Here is a 19,198-nt window from a genome sequence, read left to right on the forward strand (position 1 = left end):
CATTTAACAAGATTGAGACTTCGCTTGCTTACATCACAACTCCATATGAAGTTCTTGGACATCTGATCAATCTCCTTGCACATACAATGGGGGAGCCACATGCTCTACATGGTATAGATCAGTATGGAAGGATCAACTTCCAAGCAGCCAAGCACAATTGAATCTACTCTATCAATAGGTTAAAGTTAGATCTAGAGTTTCTTCCTCGGACAAGAGGAATTTCCAAGTACCTACCCATGCTTGGAACGAAACGCATACCACAGTTGCTCATAAAATTGGTATTCCTCCTCTAAGACATGTTCTTCGAGCAAATGATCTTAGACTTAATCATATATACTTCCATACCTGATGCCTAACAAAAATAATATGGAGTAGATATGAGTATTCTAACATGAGAATTTGAGGATTTATAGAATAAAAGAACGTCATATGCGATCAACAAGTTCGAGATGGGTGGTCTGTCACTATAGGGTTTAACTAGATGCCAAACACCAAAGTCCACTCTTTTTTGTATGCGAAATGTCAATTTCTCCAAGAATAGAACGAACAGATAGAGGGCATTGGGTCATCATAGTGGAGGCCCCTAGATGGTATGCCAAAATCCACCAAGGTCTACTCCAAGAAATCCAAGATAAACCTATCACATGATTTTACCAAATTCTACTTAAATGGCATAATATCATTCTTCTCCTAAGATTTATGGATATAATACATACATAATCCACCTTAAATGCCATATAGGATGGTTAAACAAACTTCATTGCTTGAATTAAAAAACAAAATAAATATAGTTATAGATAAAAATACAACTGGTCCCTCGATATAAAGTAATTAGACATCTCATCAATCTTATTACAAATACTATGGGGTACCATATGCTCTACATGGTATAGATCAGTATGGAAGGGTCGACTTCAAGCGGACAAGAACATTTGAATCTTCTCTGTCAACAGGTTAAAGTCAAATCTAGAGTTCCTTCCTGGGACAAGAGGAATTTTCAAGTACCTACTCAGGCTTGGAACAATACACATACCACAAGTGCTCATAAAATTGGTTTTCCTCACCCCCGACACATTCTTGGAGCAAATGAAATTAGACATACTCATATATACTGAAAGTGTGCATGTCAAGAGGAACACTTTGGAAAGCTCTCCTTATATGTTATGGTTTTGATGAGGACAACTTGTGCTTATAAGAGCTTGAAGATCACCAACAAATCAACATGCTTAAGTCTTTAATTGGTACTAGGCTTAGACTAGAATCTAGTTTAAGTTGAGTCAAAGGCTTAGGTCACCTAATACATGTCTCATATGCATAAATCTTTTAAATCATTTCATCTTTGAGATATGTCATTCATAATATGTTCACGCATTACATAAATACATGTATATGTGCATTCTAGGCATAAACTAAGTGTTAAACATGTATGAACTAAGTGCATAACGTATTTGAGGTTTTGTATTTAAAAATACACATGAAAAATGATGTTAATCGATTAACGAATACTTTAATCGATTAACCCCACGACTTTGAAAAGTTGTTGCTACTAGAACACATTTAAAAATGTTGTTAATCGATTAAGGCACACGTTAATCGATTAATCTAACTGTTTGAAAAGTTGTTGAAACTGAAAACTTGAAAAACAGAACCAGTTAACGTTTTTTAACAACGTTAATCGATCAAGAGAGCTTTCAATCGATTAACTGGGCTTCAGAACTGATTCTTTATAAACTGCGTTTTCAGAATTGATCTCATAAGTTGCATGTTGCATTTCTTAGAGAGTTAGAGCATTTTACGTGATATTTGTTGCATCTAGTTGTTAACTGCATTTGTGAGTTTAGGAAGGAGAGATTCTATACTTTAGGATTGAGTGCATTTCATGTTGTAATTTCTCATATTTTCCCTCACATGTTCATGCATATTATTGATGATTTTTGTGAAGTTTTTTAGATTCTGTAACTTCTGTTTTCATAATAATACATTGTCATTTTGCATGAACTTGTATTAGGTGTTTTAGAGTAAAGCCTTCTTGCCATATTTGAGCTTTGTTTTAGCTTGATTTTACTCTTCTATTTTGTTGTGTAATTATTGTAACAAGGGAATCTCGTGGTGTCTTATCAACTAAGAGATTGAGTGTATCTTCATAATTGCTTAGAGTTTTAGAAATGTAAATTACATTGATTCGATTATAGTGAAGGAAATCTCCCAAGTCAGCCGGGAGGCCTGGATGTAGTTTACAGTGGACAAGCAAACGAACCAGGATAAAAATTCGCGTTGCGGGATTTTTCTCTCTCTCTCTCTCTCTTTACTGTTTTTAATCGATTATCTAGTATAGTAGAATTAATTGATACATTCTGTATTTGTGCTATACTGATTGATACTCTGATAAAATTTGTAAGCTCTGTTATTCGTTTCATTATCGGTTAACTGTTGTGGAATTAATCGAATCTGTCTAAGCTTATTGTTTCTGTTTTAATCGATTAAGACTGTTACATTAATCGATTATCCTTGTTTTGTTAATCGATTAAGTTTGTTGCATTAATCGATTATCTTCATCCTGTAATCGATTAATTAGGGGTGATTCAGCATTAAGTGTTGAGTTTCGAAAATCGGCTATTCTAACCGCTAGACCTATTCAACCCCTCCCCCCTTCTAGGTGTATTGTAACCACTGATACCTAACATATACCTCTATACCTAATGCATAACAAAAATAATATGGAGTTGATGTCAGTATTCTAACTTGATAAATCAAGGTTTTATAGAAAAAAGAACATCAAATGTGAACAACAAATGCGAGATGAGTGATCTTCCACTATAGGGTTTAACAAGATGCCAAACAACAAAGTCCACTCTTTTTTTGTATGAGAGATGTCAATTTTTAGAAGCATGGAACAAACAGAAAGGGGGCATTGGGTCATCCTAGTGGAGGCCCCTAGATGGTATGCCAAAATCCACCAAGGTCTATTCCAACAAATCCCATATAAACATATTACAAGATTTCACCAGATTCACCTTAAATGTCATAATACCATTCTTCTGCTAAGATATGTAGTTATAATACATACAAAAATCCACCTTAAATAAAATATATGATGATTAAACAAACTTCCAAGGTTAAATGAACAAACATTATAAAATAATTATAGATAAAAGTAAAAATACAAAAGGGCCATCCAAATAAAGTTTTTCAACATCTGGTCAAACTTATTACAAATACTATGGGGGAGCCACATGCTCTACATGGTTTACATCAGTATGGAAGGGTCGACTTCAAAGCAGACAAGCACATTTTAATCTTCTCTATCAATGGGTTAAAGTCAGATCTAGAGTTCCTTCCATGGACAAGAGGAATTCTCAAGTACCTACCCAGGCTTGGAACGACACGCATACCACAAATGCTCATAAAATTGGTTTTCCTCATCCAAGACACATTCTTAGAGCAAATGAACTTAGACTTACTGATATATACCTCCATACATGATGCTTAACAAAAATAATATGGAGTAGATGTGAATATTCAAACCTGAGAAATCGAGGCTTTATAGAACAAAAGAACATCAAATGTGAACAACAAATGCGAGATGGGTGGTCTTCCACTATAGGGTTTAATAGATGCTAAACATCAAAGTCCACTCTTTTTTATATGAGAAATGTCAATTTTTACAAGCATAGAACAAATAGAAAGGGGGAATTTGGTCATCCTAGTAGAGGCCCCTAGATGGTATGCCAAAATCCACCAAGGTCTTCTTCAAGAAATCCCAGATAAATGTATCACATGATTTTACCAGATTCATCTTAAATGTCATAATATCATTCTTCTGGTAAGATTTGTGGATATCATACATACCTAAATCCACCTTAAATGCAATATAAGATGCTTAAACAAACTTCAATGGTTGAATGAAAAAATAAATAAATACAATTATAGATAAAAAAAAATACAAATGAGCCATCCATATAAAGTTCTTGGACATATGATCGATCTTATTACAAATACTATGGGGGAGCCACATGCTCTACATGGTATAGGTCAATATGGAAGAGTCGACTTCCAAGTAGACAAGTACATATGAATCTTCTCTATCAACAGGTTAAAATCAGATCTAGAGTTCCTTCCTTGAACAGGAGGAATTCTCAAGTACCTACCCAGGCTTGGAACGATACGCATATCACAAATGCTCTTAAAATTAGTTTTCCACATCCAAAACACATTATTGGAGCAAATGAACTTAGACTTACTCATATAACCTCCATACATGATGCCTAACAAAAATAATATGGCGTAGATGTGAATATTCTCACTTGAGAATTGAGGCTTTATAGAACAAAAGAACATCAAATGTGAACAACAAATGCGAGATGGGTAGTCTTCCACTATAGGATTTAATAGATGCCAGACATCAAATTCCACTCTTTTTGTATGAGAAATGTCAATTTTTACAAGTATAGAACAAATATAAAGGGGACATTTTGTCATCCTAGTGGAGGCCCCTAGATGGTATGCCAAAATCTACCAAGGTCTGTTCCAAGAAATCCCAGATAAACGTATCACATGATTTTACCATATTCACCTTAAATGTCATAATACCATTCTTCTTGTAAGATATGTGGATATAATACATACATAAATCCACCTTAAATGCAATATAGGTTGCTTAAACAAACTTCAGTGGTTGAATGAACAAACGTTATAAAAATAATTACATATAAAAATACAAAAGGGTCCTCCATATAATATTCTTGAACATCTCATCAATCTCATTACACGCTATGGGGGAGCCACTTGCTCTACATGGTATAGGTCAACATGGAAGGGTTGACTTCCAAGCAACCAAGTACATTTGAATCTTCTCTATCAACAGGTTAAAGTCGAATCTAGAGTTCCTTCTGTGGCAAGACGAATTCCCAAGTACCTACCTAGGCTTGGAACGACTCGCACACCACAAATGCTCATAAATTTGGTTTTCTTCTTCGAAGACACGTTCTTGGAGCAAATGAACTTAGACTTAATTATATATACCTCCATACCTAGTGCCTAACAAAATAATATGGAGTAGATGTGAGTATTCTAACGTGTGAGTTGGAGGCTATATAAAACAAAATAACGTCATATGAGAACAACAAATGTGAGATGGGTGGTCTTCCATTATAGGGTTTAATTAGATGCCAAACACCAAAGTCCACTTTTTTTTGTAAGAGAAATGTCAGTTTTTCCAAGCATAAAACGAACAAATAGGTGGTATTGGGCCATCCTAGTGGAGGCTCCTAGATGGTATAGCAAAATCCACCAAGGATTGTTCCAAGAAATCCTAGATAAACATATCACATGATTTTACTAGATTCACCTTAAATGTCATAATACAATTATTCTGCTAAGATTTATGGATATAAAACTTACATAAATCCACCTTAAATGCCATATAGGATGATTAAACAAAGTTCAATGGTTGAATGAATAGACATTATCAAATAATTATAGATAAAACTAAAAATACAAAAGGGCCCAACCGAGTTCGAACCGATGACCTCTTGATCTGCAGTCAAATGCTCTACCACTGAGCTATGGACCCTTCATGATGAAATTTGACTTAACTATACATAACAATATATATTTGGCAATAAATTATATTATTTTTCATAATTTGTTTGTTATCATTATATTTACTTGATAACTCTAAATATACAATATTATTTTGAAGTTGAATTCTTGCATTGGAAACAAAGGATCTGAGTGTGGGTCAATATGTGGCAAAATTCAAGAACTTTCAAATTTCTTCTAGTACATGCTGAACTCTAGAAGACGAGTGGAAGGCCATGAATTTTAATCAAAATCGAAGCCTAACATCGAAAATATAGTGAGATGTTTTACAATTAGCGATTACTCTATATTGATTAAATGTTTGATTGTGGATAAAACCCAACTACAAATAGAGACAACAATGCAAAATGAAATGTCAAGTACGAGATAATAAAAGGAAAAAGAAAATTAACGAAGATCTTCAAGCCAAAACCTGATATTGGAAAAATAGATCAAGTCCAATGAAAAGTTCAAGAGAGTATCTACATATGTGGAAAAGTTCATGGGCAAAGAGCTTGCCTTGTTGTGTGATATAAGAGTTGTTATATAAAAATGGACAACCCTCAAATAAAAATGAAGATTACATCTAGCTATAATCCTCAAGCCACATGGAGACTCTATACTCTTAGTAAGGAAAATGCGACTGAGTCGGACAATTTGATCCAAGGTACATGTATAATTAAGGAAACAATTATTGTACTGTTCGATTAGGATGTACACAATTTATTATTTCTCAAGGTGGTGTGGAAGAGTTAGATATCCATATCACTAATTTGTTCAAAAACTTGAAATGACATTTTGTTAAAGGATATTGATGTTATTTTAGGTATATAGACAAGTTATCTATCCACTAGGTATATGGACTATGAGGTACCAGAACCCTATCCAATCTTAACACTAGAGATTAGGAGGGTATTTTAATTGTGAGAGTTTGTTCCTATGTGTTGGTTTTATTCATGTGTCAAGTCTCATATTGGATATAAGGGGAGAAGTGAAAGAGCTTAAGTGAAAAAAACTCATGAAACTAATGTCTTAAGGTTTTGATTCAAGACGTGATGTCTTACTTGTGACTATCAACTCTTCTCATACCCCTATAAAAATGGAACTTCTTGGTGATTGGAGGCTCCCCGATTGTAGTCTGGTCCAACAAGTGGTAGTAGAGTCGATGGTTCGCCTAGGACATGGTGGAATTAAATGGGAGCAGTCCAGAAAGTATGTGGTACCCACACTTGAGGGGGATATTTTTGTGTTTATTCATTTTTATATAAAGTTCTTGGATATCTGGTCAATCTTCTTACACAAAGTATGAAGGAGCCACCTACTTTATATGGTATAGGTCAGTATGGAAGGATTAACTTCCAAGCAGCCACACACATTTAAATCTTCTCTATCAACGAGTTAAATTCAGATCTAGAGTTCCTTCCTTGGACAAGAGTAATTCCCAAGTAAATACCCTCACTTAGAACAAAATGCATACCACAAATGCTCATAAAATTTGTTTTCCTCCTCTAAGACACGTTTTTGGAGCAAATGAACTTAGACTTAATTATATATACCTCCAAACCTCATGCCTAACAAAAATAAAATGGAGTAGATATGAGTATTCTAACCTGAGAAATTGAGGCTTTATAGAACAAAAGAACGTCATATGTGAACAGCAAATGCAAGATGGGTGGTCATCCACTATAGGGTTTAAGTAGATGTCAAACACCAAAGTTCACTCTTTTTTGTATGAGAAATGTCAATTTTTCAAAGAATTGAATAAACATATAGGGGGGATTGGGTCATCCTAGTGCATGCCTCTATATGGTATGCCAAAATCCACCAAGGTCTATTCCAAGAAATCCCAGATAAACCTATCACATGATTTTACCAGATTCACCTTAAATGTCATAATACAATTCTTCTCTTAAGATTTATGGATATAATACATTCATAAATCCACCTTAAATGACATATAGGATGATTAAACAAACTTCAATTGTCAAATGAACAAATGTTATAAAAATAATTATAGATAAAAATACAAAAGGGTGATTCATATAAATTTCTTGAACATCTCATTAATCTAATTAGACACGTTATGGGGGAGCCAATTGCTCTACATGGTATAGGTCAGTATGGAAGGTCGACTTCTAAGCATCCAAGCACATTTGATTCTTCTCTATTAATGGATTGAAGTTAGATCTAGAGTTCCTTCCATGGACAAGAGGAATTCCAAGTACCTACCCAGACTTGGAATGACACGCATACCATAAATGCTCATAAAATTGGTTTTCCTCCTCCAAGACACGTTCTTGGAGTAAATGAACTAAGCCTTAATCATATATACCTCCATACTTGATGCCTAAAAATAATAATATGGAGCATATGTGAGTATTCTAACCTAAGAAATTGAGGCTTTATAGAACAAAAGAACATCAAATTCAAACAACAAATGTGAGATGTATGGTCTTCTAGTAATGGGTTTAACTAGATCCCAAACATCAAAGTCCACTTTTTTAAATGAGAAATGTCAACTTTTCCATGGATAGAACAAAGAGAAAGGGGGCATTGGGTCATCCTAGTGGAGGCCCCTAGATGGTATGCAAAAATCCACCAAGGTCTATTCCAAGAAATCTTAGTTAAACCTATCACATGATTTACCAAATTCACCATAAATTTCATCATATCATTCTTCAGTTAAGATTTATGGATATAATACTTACATAAATCCGCCTTAAATGCCATTTAGGATGATTAAACAAACTTCAATAGTGGAACGAACAAATGTTATAAAAATAATTATAGTTAAAAATAAAAATACAAAAAGGCCCAACTGGGTACAAACCGGTGACCTCTTGATCTGTAGTCAAATGCTCTACCACTGAGCTATGGACTCTTCATGATGAAATTTGACTTAACTATAAATAACAATATATGTTACATAATAAATTATATTATTTTTGTTAAGTTGTATGTTATATTACATTTACTTGATAACTTTAAATACACAATATCCCTTTAAAGTTGAATTCTTGCACTAGAAGCAATGGGTCTTAGTGTGGGTCAATATGTGGCAAAATTCAAGAACTTTCAAATTTCTTTTGGTACAAGTGAACTCTAGAAGAGGAGTGGAAGGCTAAGAATTTCGATCAAGACTAAAGCCTAACATAGAAAATATAGTGGGAGTTTTTAAAATTAGTGATTACTCTATATTGATTAAATATTTGATAATGGATAAAACCCAACAACCAATAGAGACAACAATGCAAACAAATGTCAAGTACGGGATAATTAAAGGAAGAAGAAAATTTACAAAGAACTTCAAACCAATACCTGATATTGGAAAAGGAAAACAAATCCAACACAAAGTTTAAAAGAGGCTCTACATATGTGGAAATGTTCATAGGCAAAGAGCTTGCCTTGTTGTGCGATACAAGAGTTGTCATTGCACACAAAGTAGACATATAACAATGGACAACCCTCAAATAAAGATGAAGATTTCATCTAGTTATAGCCCTCAAGCCACATGGAGACTATATACTCTTAGTAAGGAATGCGCCTGAGTCAGACAATTAGATCGAAGGTACATGTATAATTAAGGAAATAATTATTGGACTGTTTGATAAGGATGTACACACTTTATTATTTCTCAAGGTGGTGTGGAAGAGTTAGATATCCATATCATTAATTTGTTTTATGACTTGAAATGACATTTTATTAAAGGATATTGATGTTATTCTAGGTATATAGACAAGTCATATATCCACTGGGTATATGGACTAGGAGATACAAGAACCCTATCCCCTCTTAACACTAGAGATTAGGAGGGTATTTCAATTATGATAGTTCGTTGCTATGTGTTGAGTTTATTCAAGTGTGAAGTCTCATATTGAATATAAGGAGGAGTGAAAGAGTTTAAGTGAAAAAGTCTCATGGAACTAATACCTTAAGGTTTTGGTTCAAGACGTGATATCTTATTTGTGACTCTCCACTCTTCCCATACCCTGGTAAAAATGGAACTCCCTAGTGGTTGGAGCCTCCCTTATCATAGTATAGTCCAACAAGTGGTATCATAACTTATGGTTTAGCTGAGACATGGTGGACTGAAGAGGAAACGGACCGAAAAGTGTGTGGTACCTAGACTTGATGTGAAGATTGTTGGTCTTATTCAAGTGTGAAATCCCCTATTCGATATGAGGGGAATAGTGAAAGAGTTTGTAAGTGAAAAATGATTATGGAACTAATGCCTTATAAGCTTTTCCCAGATCCACCTTAAATGGTATAATACCTTTTGCTTAGATTTATGGATAGAATGCATCTATAAATCCACCTTAAATGTCATAAAAATAGATTAAATAAACTTTAATGGAATCTAAATGGTCCAATCTTCAATAGATAAAGGTTGAATGAACAAAATTTATAAAAATAATAACAGATAAAAAAAAATAAAAAATAAAAAATAAAAATAAAAATAAAAATAAAATAAAAATATAAAATAAAATAAAATAAAATAAATAAAAAAGGGCCCAACCAGTGACCTCTTGATCTGCAGTCAAATGCTCTACCACTGAGCTATGGACCCTACATAATGAAATTTGACCTAATTATACAAAACAATTTGTTTTTCGTAATAAATTTTTTTTTAAGTTGTATGTTATTATTATATTTACGTGATAACTCTGAATACACAAAATCCCTTAGGGAAATTGAATTCTTGCACTGGAAGGAAAGGGATCTGAGTGTGGGTTAACATGTAGCAAATTGTAAGAATCAAAATTTTGCTGGTACATGGTGAACTCTAGAACATGGGTGAAAGGTAATGAAGTACGATCAAGGACCAGAGTCTAAACTCGGAAATATAATGGGAGTCTTTAAAATAGAAATTACTCTATATTGATGAAATGTGTATTGTGGGTAACACCCAACAAGCAATCAATAATGCTACGCATAATGAAGGGAATGTTATGTATAGCTCTTCCCCTCAACCTTCTATTAGTACAACACATTCTAATGTACTTGGTTCCCTTAGAAGATCCAATGAGCCTAGGTTTGCCTTGTCTTATTTGCGAGAATTTCAGTGAAACCTCTTTAATTCATCTTGTCATCCTCCTTCACAAGGTGTTAAGCATCAGCTCTCTTCTACTTTGACTTATGACACACTATCTTCTAAACACATGAACCATGCCTTATTAATCTCTATCAAGAGTGATACCCCTAGTAAATTTGTTGTTGGGGCCAAATGGGTTTAAAAAATTAAGTACACCTTTAATGTGATCATTGAGAGGGATAAAACTAAAGTGGTTGTTAAGGGTTATACCCTAACGGGGAGCTTAGATAACTTTGACACCTTTGTATACCTCTAGTTAAACTTATAATAGTAAGGTTGCTCTTATCAATTGCCTCTTCTCAACATTCAGAATCTTCACTAATTAGAAATGAACAATACTTTTCTACATGGGGATCATGATGAAGAAGTGTACATAGAACTACCCCTGGTGTTGTAACCTCCAAGCCTAATTAAGTGTGTAAACTTCATAATTCCTTCTATGGATTAATGCGAGCAAATAACAACAGTACAACAAAGTCTCCTCTACTCTCTTCTTCTTGAATTATAAACAATCTCATCATGATCACTCTTTATTTACTAAGAGAGATGATACTAAATTCAGTGTCATCTTCATCTATGTTGATGATTTAATCTTAGAAGGCAGTGATGACTCTAACATTACTTTAGTGAAAAGTCATCTACACACCCTTTTTAAAATCAAAGATCTTGAACCTCTAAAATATTTTCTTAGCATAGAGATAGCTCATTCACATCATTGTATTACCATTTGCTAAAGTAAATATGTCCTTAACATTCTTTCAGACATTGGCTTTCTCTCTATCAAACCTCTACTCTTATGTTTAAAACTACAAAACATCACCAAAATGATGGTGATCCACATCATGATCCTGCTCTTTACAGAATATTAGTTGGGATATTGTTATACTTTACCAACACAAAGCCAGGTATTAGTTGTGTTGTGCACCAGGTTAGCCAATTCATGGCCCAACCACGAGATGCTCATTACAAGACCTTAACAAGAGTGCTTAGATACATCAAGCCTTCTCGAGACCAAGATTTATTCTATCCTTCTACATCTACACTTCAACTTAAAAGCATTCTTTGATTATGGTTAGGGAGCTTGCATAATACAAGAAGATCAATCTCTGTTTATTGCGTTTTCCAGGGAGATTCACTTATTTCATAGAAATCAAAGAAATAAAAAATTGTTTTCAGATCATTATCTGAAGCTGAATATAGATCTATGGTTGACACCTCTTATGAGATTCAATAGATTACCTTTTTACATAATTTCATGTATGTTTCTTTTACTTATCCTAACTTCTTTATTGTGATTGTGCATTTGCTTGTTATGTTTCTAACAATTTTGTTTTCAAGAAAGAACTAAGGAATCTATATGGTTTGTGAAAGACTTCAACAAAGATTTATCTATCTCTTACTTATTCCTACCATTGATCAATATGCTTATGTTGGAATTTGTTGAAAGAGTGATGTTTTGAAGTGAAATGAAAAAACTCACTAGTCTCACTTTGCTTAGAGGAGGGAAGTTGAAAGGTTTTATAAGACTTAAGTTGCGGCCCAACATCTTTTTAATAAAATATTTATTTAATTATTAATTAATTTAATTTAATTTAACTTATAAGGGCGTTTTGGGCTTGGACCGTGTGTTGACCAAGTCAACACACACATGCAACAAGGAAAGAGATGTTAGAGAGCCGTTGGAGGAGATCTTGGCCATTATGATAGATTCGTTGATAATATAGCCGTTGGTAATAGAGTTGTTGGTGAAAAAGTCGTTAGAGAGCCATTGGAGCCTTCGGGCTAAAAATAGAGGCCTTCTTCCATCATTATAATTTGCACCAAGTTGAAGGTGTTTACCTCTCAACTTCTCTTTCTCCCCTTTATATTTTGCCGATGCATTTCCGGCAACATTCTCCCTTTTTCTTTCTGTGACACTTGAGAATTGACACAGGCAGCCCAAGTGGGAATTTCGAGAACTAACACTAGTAATCAGTATTATGGAAAAAGAATTGGCACGGGTAGCCATACAGTGGGAATTCGAGAATTGACACTAGTAGCCATATTGTGGATGTATTCTAGAGCAATTCTTACAGTGTAGTAAGAAATCGTATAACAGGGAATTGGGTTGTTTTATCCTGGGGACGGCGTGGTTGATAGTCTACTTGCAAAATTTTAGCAGTACCATGAAACGTCTTAAAGAGAGCGACCTGGTCGTGACTCAGCCAGTAACGATTATTTCATGCCATTTAGAATTGTTGCGAGCTATGGTAACAACAATTTGAAGACGTTTCTACTACAATGGCATTCGTAGATAATATTACTAGACCGAACAGCTATGACCTGGAAAAGTCATTTCGGTTTGACGGGATAAACTTGAAACGTTGGCAACATAAGATGAATTTTTCCTCACTATGAGAAAGGTTGCCCACGTTCTGAAAACCGAAATACCAGTGGTGTCGAATGAGGCTAAAAAAGAGGAAAGTGATTACTTATGTAAGAACTTAATTCTGAATGAGTTGTCTGATGATCTCTATAATTACTACATCCCATATAAGTCTACCAAATTAATTTGGTATGCACTTGAAAAGAAATATGATATCGAGGAAGGTGGCACTAAAAAGTATGTTGTTAGCCGTTATGTCAAGTATCAGATGACTGATGATAAATTAGTAAAGTCTTAGTCCCACGAGATACAGAAAATTTCTCATGAGATCATTTCTGAGGATACGTCCCTAGATGAGCAATTCCAAGTGGTTGTCATAATTGATAAACTGCCTCAGAGCTCGAAGGACTTCAAAAACCTTCTGAGGCATAAGACCAAAGAAAGATATAGCAAATTGCTCATGAGATCATTTCTGAGGGTACGTCCCTAGATGAGCAATTCCAAGTGGTTGTCATAATTGACAATCTGCCTCATAGCTGGAAGGACTTCAAAAACCTTCTAAGGCATAAGACCATAGAAATCTCTTTAGAATCTCTGATCACTCGTCTTCATATTGAAGAAGAGACTCGTAAGCAAGATCAAAGAGAAGAGGTGTTGATTGTCTCCAACAATAGAACTAAGAAGAAATTCTCAGGTGCAGTTCTGAAGCCTTCTAGCACTAATTTCAAGAATCAGAACCGCAATGGGAATAAGGCTATTATTCGCAACAAGAATAGGAACCCTCAAAGGGTCTAATATATTAAGCCACCTACTAAGAATGACGCCTGAAACCTGTACGCAAGTGCAGAAATAAACCAATGGATCGTCCTTCATAGGCCAACATGGTTGATAAGTTGATTGTCGTTGTATTATCTGAGGTCACTATGGTTGGAGGAACTGATGGGTGGTGGGTAGATACTAGTGCATCCCACCATGTTAGCTATGATCATGCTATGTTCAAAACATACACAGATATTGATGACAAGAAGGTGTGATTGGGTGACTCCGACACCATTGTTGTTGCTGGAACTAGTGGTATGGAGTTGAAGTTTACATATGGGAAGATTTTGATTCTCAAAGATGCAATGCACACTCCAGAGATGAGGAAGAATCTAGTTTCTAGTTTTCTTCTTAATAAGGCTAGTTTTACCCAGACCATAGGAGCAGACTTGTATACTCTTACTAGGAATGGGATATTTGTTGGAAAACGGTTCGCCACTGATGACATTTTTAAATTAAATGTTGATGTTTCTATTAATAAAATTTCAAATTTTGTTTACATGTTGTGTCATTTTAATATTTGGAATTTTAGACTTTGTCATATTAATAAACGTGCAATTTCAAATTTGAGTAGCTTAGGTTTAATTCCAAAGTTATCTAAAAATGATTTTGAAATTTGTGAATCATGTAGTCAAGCGAAAATTTCAAAAAAAAAATCATAAATCAGTAATGCGAGAATCTAAGCCTTTAGATTTATTACACTCAAATATATGTGAATTAGATGGAAAGTTAACTAGAAATGGTAAACGTTATTTTATCATTTTTATTGATGAGTTTTCTGATTTTACTTATGTATATCTTATGAAAAATAAAAGTGAAGCTATTGACATGTTTAAGTTATATATAACTAAAAATAAAAATCAACTCAACAAGAAAATAAAGAAAATCAGAAGCGATAGAGACACTGAGTATGGCCCTAACATGTTTAATAATTTTTATAAATTAAATAGTATTATTCCTGAAACAACTGGACCATATTCACCTGAAATGAATGGTAAAGCTGAAAGAAAGAATAGAACTTTAACTAAATTAGTTGTAGCTATTATGTTAAGTTCTGGTGCACCACCCTCTTGGTGGGGTGAAATTTTATTAACTGTATGTTATGTGCTAAATAGAGTCCGCAAGGCTAAAAGTAAAATTTCCATATATGAAATTATTAAGAATAGACAACCAAACTTGTCTTATTTGAGAACTTGGGGTTGTCTAGCTTATGTCTGGATACCAGACCCCAAGAGAGTTAAACACACAAGTAGAGCCTATGAATTTGTATTCATTGGGTATGCTATAAACAACAAGGCGTATAGGTTTTATGACCTTAACGAAAAAGTGATCATTTAGTCTAACGATGTTGAGTTCAATGAAATGAAATTCCCTTTGAAATTGAGGAATAGTGGGGGCACAATAACTAGTCACATACCTGTGATTAGCAATAATGATAATAACGATGAGTTAGAAATAGAACCTGGAAGAACTAAGAGAACAAGGACTGCTAGAGAGTATGGACCTGATTATATAGTTTATACATTGGAAGAGGATTCATCAACACTCCAAGAAGCTTTGACTTCTTTGGATGTTGATTTGTGGCAAGAAGCCATAAATGATGAGATGGATTCTCTAGAGTCTAACAAGACCTGGCATTTAGCTGACTTGCATCCTAGCTACAAACCTATTGGTTGTAAGTGGATATTGAAAAAGAAACTGACACCTGATGGCACAGTGGATAAATACAAGGCTTGCCTTGTAGGTAAGGGTTTCAGGCAAAGAGAAAATGTAGATTTCTTTGACATATTTTCACCTGTTACTAGAATAACATCCATTAGAGTACTAATATCAATCGATGCGATACATAATTTTTAATACATCAAATGGATGTTAAGACTGCCTTTTTAAATGGTGATTTGGAAGAAGAAATCTATATGGAACAACTTGAAGGTTTTGTAATACATGGGCAAGAAAATAAGGTCTACAAGCTAGATAAGTTGTTATATGGTCTTAAGCAAGCACCTAAACAGTAGCATGAAAAGTTTAATGACTTAATGGTCTTGAATGAGTTTAAGGTGAATGAAAGTCACTGATACATCTATTACAAATCAGAAAATGACATTTACACTATCATGTGTGTCTATGTAAACGACCTACTCATATTTGGTTCCAACATTCATGTTGTGAATAATGTGAAATCATTGTTGAGTAACAACTTTGATATGAAAGACATTGGAGAGGCAAGTGTAATCCTTGGTATAAAAATTACTAGGTCAAAAGAAGGAATTTCTTTGGATCAATCTCACTATGTGGAAAAGATCCTAAAGAAATATAAATAAGTTGACTGTAAATCTGCTAGTACACCATATGATCCAAGTGTAAAACTTTTTAAGAACACTGGTAAAGGTGTAAGACAAGTTGAGTATGCTAGCATCATTGGCAGTCTTCGGTATGCCACTGATTGCACTAGACCCGATATTGTCTATGTTGTGTGATTATTATGCAGGTTTACCAGTAGACCTAGTATGGGCATTGGCATGCTATAGAAAGGGTAATGAGATACCTTAAGAAAACAACGAACCTTGGATTACACTACCGAAGGTTTCCAGTTGTCCTAGAAGGATTAAGTGAAGCTAATTGGAACACTCTTTCATATGATTCCAAAGCAATCAGTGGTTATATACTTAGCATAGTTGAGAATATGAGAATCATGCTATAAAATTATGAGAAACATGATTCATGCAACATATGTATGGATGAGTTAAACTCTTAATGAGATCTATACTCTAATTGGAGTGGGTACCTAGGCTACAGGAGTACTCTTGATAGACTCACTTATATGAATGTGGAAGTGGGTGCCGTTTCCTATGAAATTTTGAGGCATAAATTTCTAGAGCGTTCACTATAGTAAAATATGGATCTTATTCACTATGCAAAGGTTAAAGTCGCATGACACCTTTGTTTATGCACAATCTTATCGAGACCACAGAAATTCCCGAAAATCGTTTTTTAATTTCAAGTGGGGGATTGTTGAAATTTGTCGCAAGAATGATGTTTTGAAGTGAAATGAAAAAACTTACTAGTCTCATTTTGCTTAGAGGAGGGAAGTTGAAAGGCTTTATAAGCCTTAAGTTGCAGCCCAACATTATTTTTAATAAAATATTTATTTATTTATTAATTTATTTAATTTATTGGTGCCTTTTGGGCTTGGACCGTGTGTTGACCATGTCAAGACACACATGTAACAAGGAAAGAGCTGTTAGAGAGTCATTGGATGAGATCTCGGCCATTATGATAGAGTCGTTGGTAATAGAGTTGCTGGTGAAAGAGCCGTTAGAGAGTAGTTGGAGGCCTCGGGCTATAAATAGAGGTCTCCTTCCATCATTATAATTTGCACCAAGTTGAAGGCGTTTACCTCTCAACTTCTTTTTCTCCCCCTTATATTTCGCCGACGCATTTTCAGCAACCTTCTCCCTCTATCTTTTTGTAGCACTTGAGAATTGTCACAGGCTGTCAAATTGGGAATTTTGAGAATTGACACTGGTAGTCAGTATTGTGGAAAAAAAATTGGCACGGGTAGCCATACTGTGGGAATTCGAGAAATGACACTGATAGTCATATTGTGGGTGTATTCGAGAATGACTCTTACAATACAGTAAGATATCGTATAACAGAGAAATGGGTTGTTTTACCTTGGGGACAGCGTGATTGATAGTCTTCTTGCACAATTTTAGTAGTACCACAAAACGTCTTAAAGAGGGCGACTTGGTCTTGACTCAAGCAGTAACGACTATTTCGTGTCATTCATAATTGTTGCGAGCTACGGTAACAACAGCTTATATACTAACAAACACTTGATCTTTCACATTTTCACTATCTACTTTCCAAGTTGGGAGTTCTCAATATTTACTCTCTAGCTTGAGAATGGCTATGGCAGATCAAAGAGCCCAACCACAAATAATCACATTAAAGACTATATGCCTCTATAAAAAATTAATCAAAACTGAAGAGATGCTAATTGTGAGTAATGCTATCAACACATATGTATATATGCATCAGTTAATATTTATAAGTTGAGTCTGACACCCCCTAAGTTTTAGTGAAATTACACAAATTACCCCTCACTTTTTTATACCTACACAAACTTCCCCTAATTTTTATATTTTCATTACACTATTACACTGATCACCCCTGTATAAGAAATAAATGTAATTTTTTAAACAAAAAATGTGATAAATGCAATTAAGTTAAACAAAACATGATATATTGTGGAGACAAGTCCAAATAATATATGAGTCAATATTTCTTTATTATTTTTGGTTCGTTACACTATATTATAAGAGCGATTTAAACAATGTTTCTTTAGAATTATTGATGCATTTTGTAACCAAAAATAATAAAGATACATTAATTTGTATATTATTTAGACTTGTCTACACCATATATCATGTTTTGTTTAACTTAATTGCATTTATCACATTTTTTGTTTTAAAGATTACATTTATTTCTTATGCAGGAATGATCAGTATAATGAAAGTATAAAAACTATGGGAGGTTTGTGTAAGTCTAAAAAAGTGAGGGGTGATTTGTGTAATTTCACTAAAACTCAGGGGGTGTCAGTGTAATTTACTCTTATAAGTTTGTTAATATTTAATTACAATTAATCTAACATGATGCTTTATATTTATAATTTGATTTTGTCACCTACACTTGATGTAAGATAATGTGCATCCACATGGTGTGCATCAATTATTATTCATAATGTTTTCACCAATTATTCCCACCACTACTATGATATGACTCAATGATATAGAACATTATAAAAAGAAGGAAACATACAAATATAAATGTCTTGTGTACTTACCAATACAAACTAAATATAAATATAATTACCTAGAACATTTTTTGTGAGTTTGATACAAATGTATCACAAGATTTTATATGAAAACAATACTATATACTTGAGAAATGTAAAGCTACCAATATTAAATTGTTTTTATTGGAATATCGATATGTCTAAAGTTAAGCTTCCTTTTGAGTTGCAAGTGCCTATGTCTCGGAGAAACAGCCATAGCAGATCAAATTTTAGTATAAAATCCAGAGTTTTGATTTTGGTTTGGTATGGAACTGTTTCAACATTCAAGTATCACTTTCTTAAAACTTATTACTCTGCTCATTTTCACTTTTCTATAAAACAGATAAAACTAACCTACTAGACACACCCGACCTTGTATTAAATATATAAAATATCTTGAAAGACTAAATATAGATATTGTTAAAGTATAATTTTGTTCTACATTCATGTGATGTTAAATGGTCCTTAGCTATATGTCCAACCTTTATATATATATATATATATA

General features: G+C 33.9%; 1 non-coding gene across 1 annotated transcript; it reads right to left on the reverse strand.

Moving 5' to 3' along the window:
* On the reverse strand, positions 5,501-5,572 carry TRNAC-GCA. The gene has a single exon. It is a non-coding gene; the product is annotated as a tRNA-Cys (tRNA).

This window comes from Lupinus angustifolius, chromosome LG17, assembly GCF_001865875.1.
Source record: "Lupinus angustifolius cultivar Tanjil chromosome LG17, LupAngTanjil_v1.0, whole genome shotgun sequence".
NCBI lineage: Eukaryota > Viridiplantae > Streptophyta > Magnoliopsida > Fabales > Fabaceae > Lupinus > Lupinus angustifolius.